At 41.7% G+C, this 8,132-nt stretch overlaps 1 long non-coding RNA gene across 1 annotated transcript in view; it reads right to left on the reverse strand.

Annotated features, from left to right (window-relative positions):
* The window catches only part of LOC106727367, a 16,874-nt gene that overhangs the window by 7,064 nt on the left and 1,678 nt on the right, over positions 1-8,132 (reverse strand). The window contains exon 2 of the long non-coding RNA XR_001363541.1: positions 6,069-6,079. This is a non-coding gene — a long non-coding RNA (uncharacterized LOC106727367). The remainder of the gene's footprint in view (positions 1-6,068; positions 6,080-8,132) is intronic.

Consider the following 8,132-nt stretch of genomic DNA (forward strand, 5'->3'; position numbering starts at 1 on the left):
CTTTCAATGGAAATTAATTCCGACCAGTACGACACCCATGTCCAAATTTAATACGAACGCAAAGGGTTAAAGTCCCCTACTATGACTGTATTGCTATCAATCTCTCCCTGGATATCTTCAGAAGTTTGTTTGTTTGTTTTTTGGTGTTTGTTTTTGGGTTTTGCTTTTTTATGTATTTGGGTGCTCCTGTATTGGGTAAATATATGTTTACCAGAGTTAAATATTCTAGTTGAATTGCTCCCTTTAGTATTATGAAGTGGTCTTCCTTGTCTCTTGTGGCCTTCATTTTGAGGTCTAATTTGTCAGATATAAGTATTGCTACCCAGCTTTTTTTTTTTTTCATTTCCATTTGCCTGAAAAAAAATTTTTTTCATCTATTCACTATCAGTCTATGTGAGTCCTGTGTTCTGAGGTGGGTCTCTTGTAGACAGCAGATGTATGGGTCATGTTTTCTTATCCAATTCAGCTACCTATGTCTTTTGATTGGAGCATTTAGTCCATTTACATTTAAGGTTATTATTGATGGGTACTTGTTTGTCACCATTTTTATTCTTTATATGTGTTCCTTCTTCCCTTCCTATTTCTTCTTTTTACAGCAGTCCCTTTAGCATTTCTTGCATTACTGGTTTGGTGATAATAAACTCCCTTAGACCTTTTTTGTCTGTGAAGCTCCTAATCACTTCAATTTTGAATGATAGCCTTATTGGGTATAGTATTCTTGGATTCAGTCCCTTGCTTTGCATCACTTTGTATATTTCATTCCATTCCCTTCTGGCCTGATGTGTTTCTGTTGAGAAATTAGTTGATAGTCTATTGGGAGATCCCTTGTAGGTAACTTTCTGTCTCTCTCTGGCAGCCTTTAAGATTCTTACTTTATCGTTGCTGTTTGCCAATTTAATTATGATGTGTCTTGGTGTTGGTCTTTTGGGGTTCATCTTGGTTGGGACTCTGTGAGCTTCTTGGAATTTTCTTCCCAAACTCAGGGAAGTTTTCTGTCATTATTTCTTCAATCAGGATTTCTATTCCTTGCTCAGTTTCCTCTCCTTCTGGTACACCTGTTATGCGGGTGTTGTTTCATTTTGTGTTGTCCCAAAGCTCACTTAGGCTCTTCTCCTGTTTTTTTTAAGTTTATTTTTCCAATTGCTGCTCTGCTTGGGCATTTTTTCCTACCTTGTCTTCTAGCTCACTGATGTGGTCCTCAGCTTCTTCTAGTCTACTGTTTATGCTTTCTGTTGAATTATTTCTTGCAGCTATGGCATTCTTCATTTCTTCTTGGTTCTTCTTTATTTCCTCTTGATTCTTACACATGTTGTTGAATTTGTCTTCCATCCTTTTCAGGGTCCTTTTGACCATTGCTCTGAATTCTTTCTTTGACAAATGGTTTGCCTCCATTTCGTTTACCTCCTTTTCCAGTGATTCTTTTTTTTTTTTTTTCGTGTGGGGGCTGTTTCTTTGTCTCCCCATTTTCACTCCTCTCAGATTGTCTGGTTATGTGGCTCACTCTCTACCACGTTGAACAAAAGGCGCAAAATACAACTCGACAAGACACAACATAGAGGGAACAAAACATAAATGTATTCATGACACTGATACCCCCAAATAAAGGTGACCACCAGAGAAAAGACTTGGAATTTTCTTCCCAAACTCAGGGAAGTTTTCTGTCATTATTTCTTCAATCAGGATTTCTATTCCTTGCTCAGTTTCCTCTCCTTCTGGTACACCTGTTATGCGGGTGTTGTTTCATTTTGTGTTGTCCCAAAGCTCACTTAGGCTCTTCTCCTGTTTTTTTTAAGTTTATTTTTCCAATTGCTGCTCTGCTTGGGCATTTTTTCCTACCTTGTCTTCTAGCTCACTGATGTGGTCCTCAGCTTCTTCTAGTCTACTGTTTATGCTTTCTGTTGAATTATTTCTTGCAGCTATGGCATTCTTCATTTCTTCTTGGTTCTTCTTTATTTCCTCTTGATTCTTACACATGTTGTTGAATTTGTCTTCCATCCTTTTCAGGGTCCTTTTGACCATTGCTCTGAATTCTTTCTTTGACAAATGGTTTGCCTCTATTTCGTTTACCTCCTTTTCCAGTGATTCCTTTTTTTGTGTGTGTGTGGGGGGGGGCTGTTTCTTTGTCTCCCCATTTTCACTCCTCTCAGATTGTCTGGTTATGTGGCTCACTTTCTACCACGTTGAACAAAAGGCGCAAAATACAACTCGACAAGACACAACATAGAGGGGACAAAACATAAATGTATTCATGACACTGATACCCCCAAATAAAGGTGACCACCAGAGAAAAGAGAACTAGGGGAGAGAAAAGAGCACAAAAGTGATATTGAGAAAAGTAAAAAAAGGTAAGAGAGAAAAGAAAATGAAGAAAAACGAAGGGGAGAGAAAGAAAGAGAAAAAATATACATATGTGGGGGGATTACTCCACAAAACCAACAACTAAACCAAAAAATACAAAACGGAACCCCCAGAAAAAAAAAGGAGGGGAGCTGAATCTGAAGAGGCAAAGCTTATTTCCAGAAAGTAAGGTAAAGGAATTGAATGAATAGGGGAATGGCCATGATTCAGTATATAGGAGGTAGAAAGAGAATGAGTGTATAAGAAGAAAAGTAAAAAACAAAATTCAATTAAAAATAATAAAGTAATAATAATAATAAAAAATAATAAAAATAGTAATTAAAATATATATTCTATATATACTATATATAATAAAGAGGTAATATGCAAGTTGATCCTCACACCCTCGCATCATCATAAGATGGCCATCCCCACGTTGTCACAAGGTGGCCACCCCCATGTCATCACAAGATGGCCCCCACAAGATGGCCGTCCACACATTGTCACAAGATGGCCACCACCACATCATCACAAGATGGCCACCACCACATAGTCACAAGATGGCCACCACAAGATGGCTGTCCCCACATTGTCACAAGATGGCTACCCCCCTGTCATCATAAGATGGCCAGCAGGGGAGGGCAGTTGTGGGGGCCAGGCCTGCAGGGGAGGGCAGTTGGGGGTGGTAGGGCTGGCAGGGGAGCAGTTAGGAGGAGATCAGGCTGGAAGGCAGAAGCGGTTAGGGGCAATCAGGCAGGCAGGCAGGCGAGTGGTTAGGAGCCAGCAGTCCCAGATTGTGAGAGGGATTTTCAACTGCCGGTTTAGGCCTGATCTCTGTGGGATTGGACTTAAACCAGCAGTCAGACATCCTTTAAGCTATCAGTAGAAGAAGCTAACAAGCTAGGAGAGGAAGAACAAAAGCATAAAAATAACAAAAACAATAAAACAAACTAATAAACTATCTAAAAAGCAACAACAACAGTAAAAAAAAATTGGCAAGCAAAGAAAGAGAAAAGAAAAGGGTGCATGAACTTGGGGTGAGGGTGGGAATTAGATATACAAGTAAACAAATAGAGACTGCTGTAATAGTAATGAGTCAATAAAGCAGTTAAAGAAGATCAATTTTTAGCAAGGAGTAAAAAGAAAGGAGAGAGGAAAACTAAAGCAGGAACAGGAGAAGAGAGACAGGATGAAAAAGGGTGAATTTAGGAAGAAATGGTTGGCCTAAAGGGAAAAAATGAGATAGTGTAAAATAATGATTAAAAAAATAAAACAAAATAAAAATAGAATGTAGAACACTAATCTAAACAACAACAACAACAAAAGGTTAGAATAATAATAGTACTTAAAAATAATAAAATAAAATAAATAAAAGAAAAAATAGTTTCTTAAGTAAAAAAAATTTTTTTTAAACTGAAGTAGTGAAGTTCATTTGCTTCAGCTGAGTATTTAATGTCCCATAGGGGCTGGTCTAAGACCACTCTCCACTGTTCTGTCTGCCATGTCTCAGCTTTCTGCTAGATCTTCAGCACCATGTTGAAGCTCCCAGTGATCCACAGCCCCTTTGTGTCAGAAGCCACAGCCTCGGTCCCAGGAGGGACCACTCTACCTGCTTTGTTTGACTGCCTGCTTTCAGTCATATTTACACAGGCGTCTATTTCTGACATGGCCTTTAGGTGGTGCTGTTTCTGTATTAGTTTCTGGGACCAAATGGCCCCTCAACCCAGTCCCCAAGGGCTCCCTGGGGGTATTTAGAATCCTCATTTCCCTGCTGAGCTCAAGGCTGGGTGCGGCTGTGCTGCTAGAAGGGGCCTGATCTTTAGGAGCAAACTGTCTGTTCAGGGTTGGAGGGACAGACTGTCCCAGAGCTGGCTTCCTGATCATCTCTCCCTATTTTGCTCCCCAGCTTCCACAAAACCACCTTCCCCTGCACCGCAGCCTTGGTGAGTGTTTGTAATTGAAAGACCCCATGCACTGGGTTTAGTGAGTAAAAGCAAGGAAAATATAAAGACAGAGCAAATTTAATGTCCATAGGAGCTGGTCTAAGACCCCTCTCCACTGTTCTGTCTGCCATGTCTCAGCTTTCTGCTAGATCTTCAGCACCATGTTGAAGCTCCCAGTGATCCACAGCCCCTTTGTGTCAGAAGCCACAGCCTCGGTCCCAGGAGGGACCACTCTACCTGCTTTGTTTGACTGCCTGCTTTCAGTCATATTTACACAGGCGTCTATTTCTGACATGGCCTTTAGGTGGTGCTGTTTCTGTATTAGTTTCTGGGACCAAATGGCCCCTCAACCCAGTCCCCAAGGGCTCCCTGGGGGTATTTAGAATCCTCATTTCCCTGCTGAGCTCAAGGCTGGGTGCGGCTGTGCTGCTAGAAGGGGCCTGATCTTTAGGAGCAAACTGTCTGTTCAGGGTTGGAGGGACAGACTGTCCCAGAGCTGGCTTCCTGATCATCTCTCCCTATTTTGCTCCCCAGCTTCCACAAAACCACCTTCCCCTGCACCGCAGCCTTGGTGAGTGTTTGTAATTGAAAGACCCCATGCACTGGGTTTAGTGAGTAAAAGCAAGGAAAATATAAAGACAGAGCAACCACATCGCTGCCCATCTCTCTCCCTCCAGCCCTGCGCGGCCAGTGCAGATTTCAGGCTGCCTTTCTGGGTGTAGCCTCCCATGGTCTAGAGTCCCTGGCTGCCAGCAGCCCTGTGGACCCCCTTCCACAGTTAAGCACTGCCCTGTCCCTAAGGGACGTGGTGTTGGTTCAGCGCAGTCCAGGCTGCCCGCGTTTCTCCCTCCAGCCCAGATCCCCGATCCCACCGGTTTCTCGGCTAGCTCTGACCTTTCTGTCCATGGATCGTCTCTCCAGCTGTGTTTACTTCGCCATGTCTGGGTGGATGTTATTCAATTCAACTGCTGCTTCCATCTGCTCCTTGAGAAGGCACCAGACCCGTCCATCTATTCAGCCACCATTTTGTCTCCCTCTGGACAAACTTTTTAGGAGCCTGTGGCCAGGGAGGCTGGAGTCTCGGTGTTCGTGGGTTCACAGCTATGGCAGCTGGTCCCTGGCCGACGTGGCTGTAGGTCCCAGGTGGTGTCCCAGGTCTCCCCGGGTGGAGGTGAGGCTGGGCTCCCAGCCACAGCCACTCTCCCCTTCAAGATGACGCGGTCTCTGTGGCAGAGCCAGCTGTTCCAGGAGAGATTTCAGCAGCAGTAGAGGCTGCCTGGCTAGGGGAGCCTGGTCCACCAGCCCCCGACAGTCCTGTGGAGTATAGCTGTCCCTCACTCACACACACCCTACATGTCCACACACTCCCCTTTTGCTCTCTCACTCACTCACACTCTCTTTCTCACTGCCATCCTGTCTGCTGCCATCTTTCTCTCCTCTGAACATGTCTTTGACAATGCATTGTATATATCCTATTGACTTATTTATAGTCCTTATGAAATGTTTTAGTAGTCACCCTGGGATTCACTCTATTCATTGTTACATAACCCAAGTCTATCTTCAAACAATATTGTTTTATGCCTATAAAGTCCTAGTGTAAGGACTTTATTACAGTATATTTCCAATTTCTCCCTTCCATTTTTTGAGGCATTATTGTAATATATTTTACTTTTTTACATCTCATAAGCAAATACATTGTTACTACTTTATATTTGTTAGGTCTGATCAGATAATTGAATCACCATCCCTGCTCCTGGGAACTGAGCTTTTGGCCACTTCACAACTGACATTCCCTTTTGCTTAGACCACATTCCACTTGCTAAAACCATTATCTTTCCCCTCAGGACGTGCCCAGAGAATTCTCTGCCAAGAAAAGCCCACCTAGAGTCATTTAAAACATCTGACTCCTGGTCCCTGGGTGCTGGCACCATTTTTTCCAGATGACTTAATCCTTCTATATAATAAAACCTTAATATGCAAATCACCTGAATGGCAGAACAACAGGCAGAATGACCGGTCATTATGATGCTCACTGACCACCAGGGGGCAGATGCTCAATGCAGGAACTGACCCCTGGTAGTCAGTGTGCTCCCACAGGGGGCGCGCTGCTCAGCCAGAAGCTGGGCTCATGGCTGATGAGTGCAGTGGCGGTGGCAGGAGCCTCTCCTGTCTCTGTGGCAGCACTAAGGAGCAGCGAGCTGAGTGGTAAGGATCAGCGAGCAGGCAGGCAGTAAGGAGAGAAGGGTCCCGGACTGCAAGAGGGCACAAGCCGGGCTGAGGGACCACCCTGCTCCTCCAGTGCAATTTCGTGCACCAGGCCTCTAGTAAGTTCATAATTCTTTACCCTTTTTGGCCTCATGTGTTCCTCCTTTGGCAACCCTAACAATATTTATTAACCTTGTAATTAAAAATACAGATAAATAAATTTAAGGTGATTTTTATTCTTTATTTTCAATGTCCTTCATTCCTTTGTGTGAATCTAGTTTTCTGACCTGTTGCATACTCCTCCCTGAAGATATTCTTTTAACATTTCTTGTAGAATAATTCTAGAATTAACTGATTCATTATTTATTGGTGGAAATCTTTTTATTCTTCATTAGTTTTTAGATAATGAAGAATATTGTTGTTCAGCATTCAATTTTTGTTTGAGAGTTGTTTTTTGTTTTTCCTCTAGCACATTGCCATTTTGCTAGCATGGATCCTGACAAGAAATTTGCTATAATTATTGTTAATGTTCCTTTCAAGATAACATGGTATTTTTTTCTGGAGTCTATTAAAATATTTCATCTAGAATTTGGGGATGTGACTTTTAATAGAGAAATAGAATAGTGTTGAATAAATGAGGTAGTTTTGACAGTGATGATGATACTCATCAAATATTCCAGCTTTTCATTTACATTCTCAGCTGCACAGGGAAGTCATGTGTCTATTTCTGGCCAATGGAATGTGGGCAGAAATGCCATGTGTCACTAGCAGGTGAACATATTTATAAACTGGCAAAGGAACCTTCATTTCCAAGGTAATGAACCTAGAAGGTAGCATAGATTCTTTCAGCCTTAACCTCTGAATGGGCACCTCTACTTCTACCAGACAAGCAGTTTAGGTGAAAATAAGGTTTTTTGTTGGTTAAGAAACTGAGATTTATGGGTTAATTTTTAACTTTAGTGTGACCGAGTTTATTTTGATAAATAAGAACACCATGAGTTACTTTCTCCAAAAAGGAAAGCATGTAAATCATAACTTTACCTGAGAATGTAAAGACCAAAATAGTACATTTTTAAAAGCAAAGCAAAAAAGAGGTGGTGGAGAGCATTAAGAAGAAGATTTTAACCCAATAGGAGCAGCAAATACTTCACAGAGGAATAAGCAACTGAACTAAAATTAAAATCATATTCCATTTGACACTTAAGATATCAGAAGCCCAGAATTGGTCCTAATTATTCACTCAATGGCAGCAGCGTAAAGGCCAATTCCTGGGTCTCCTTACAGACTGCCACTATTTAGCACTTTTTTATTTTGTTAATAATCCATTCACTTTAATGGTTTTGATTAAACAGACATCAAAATGGACCCTTTACAAGTCTTAAAGATGTCAAGAAATGGGAGGAAATAGCTATTTGAAGAAATTTCTTAATGCATGTAAAACACTGCCCTCATCTTGACTTCAGAAGATTAGTCCCAGGATCTTTGAGTCAGATATTCTGATAGTACATCTCAATTTCATCACTGAAGCATCAAAGAAAATACATGAATATATATTTATATCTACACTAATAAAAGAGAAACATGGTAATTGGCGTACGATCGCTACCCTTCCCATTGGCTAATCAGGGAGATATGCAAATTAACTGA

The sequence above is a fragment of the Myotis brandtii genome, unplaced genomic scaffold, assembly GCF_000412655.1.
Source record: "Myotis brandtii unplaced genomic scaffold, ASM41265v1 scaffold415, whole genome shotgun sequence".
Classification (NCBI taxonomy): Eukaryota; Metazoa; Chordata; class Mammalia; order Chiroptera; family Vespertilionidae; genus Myotis; species Myotis brandtii.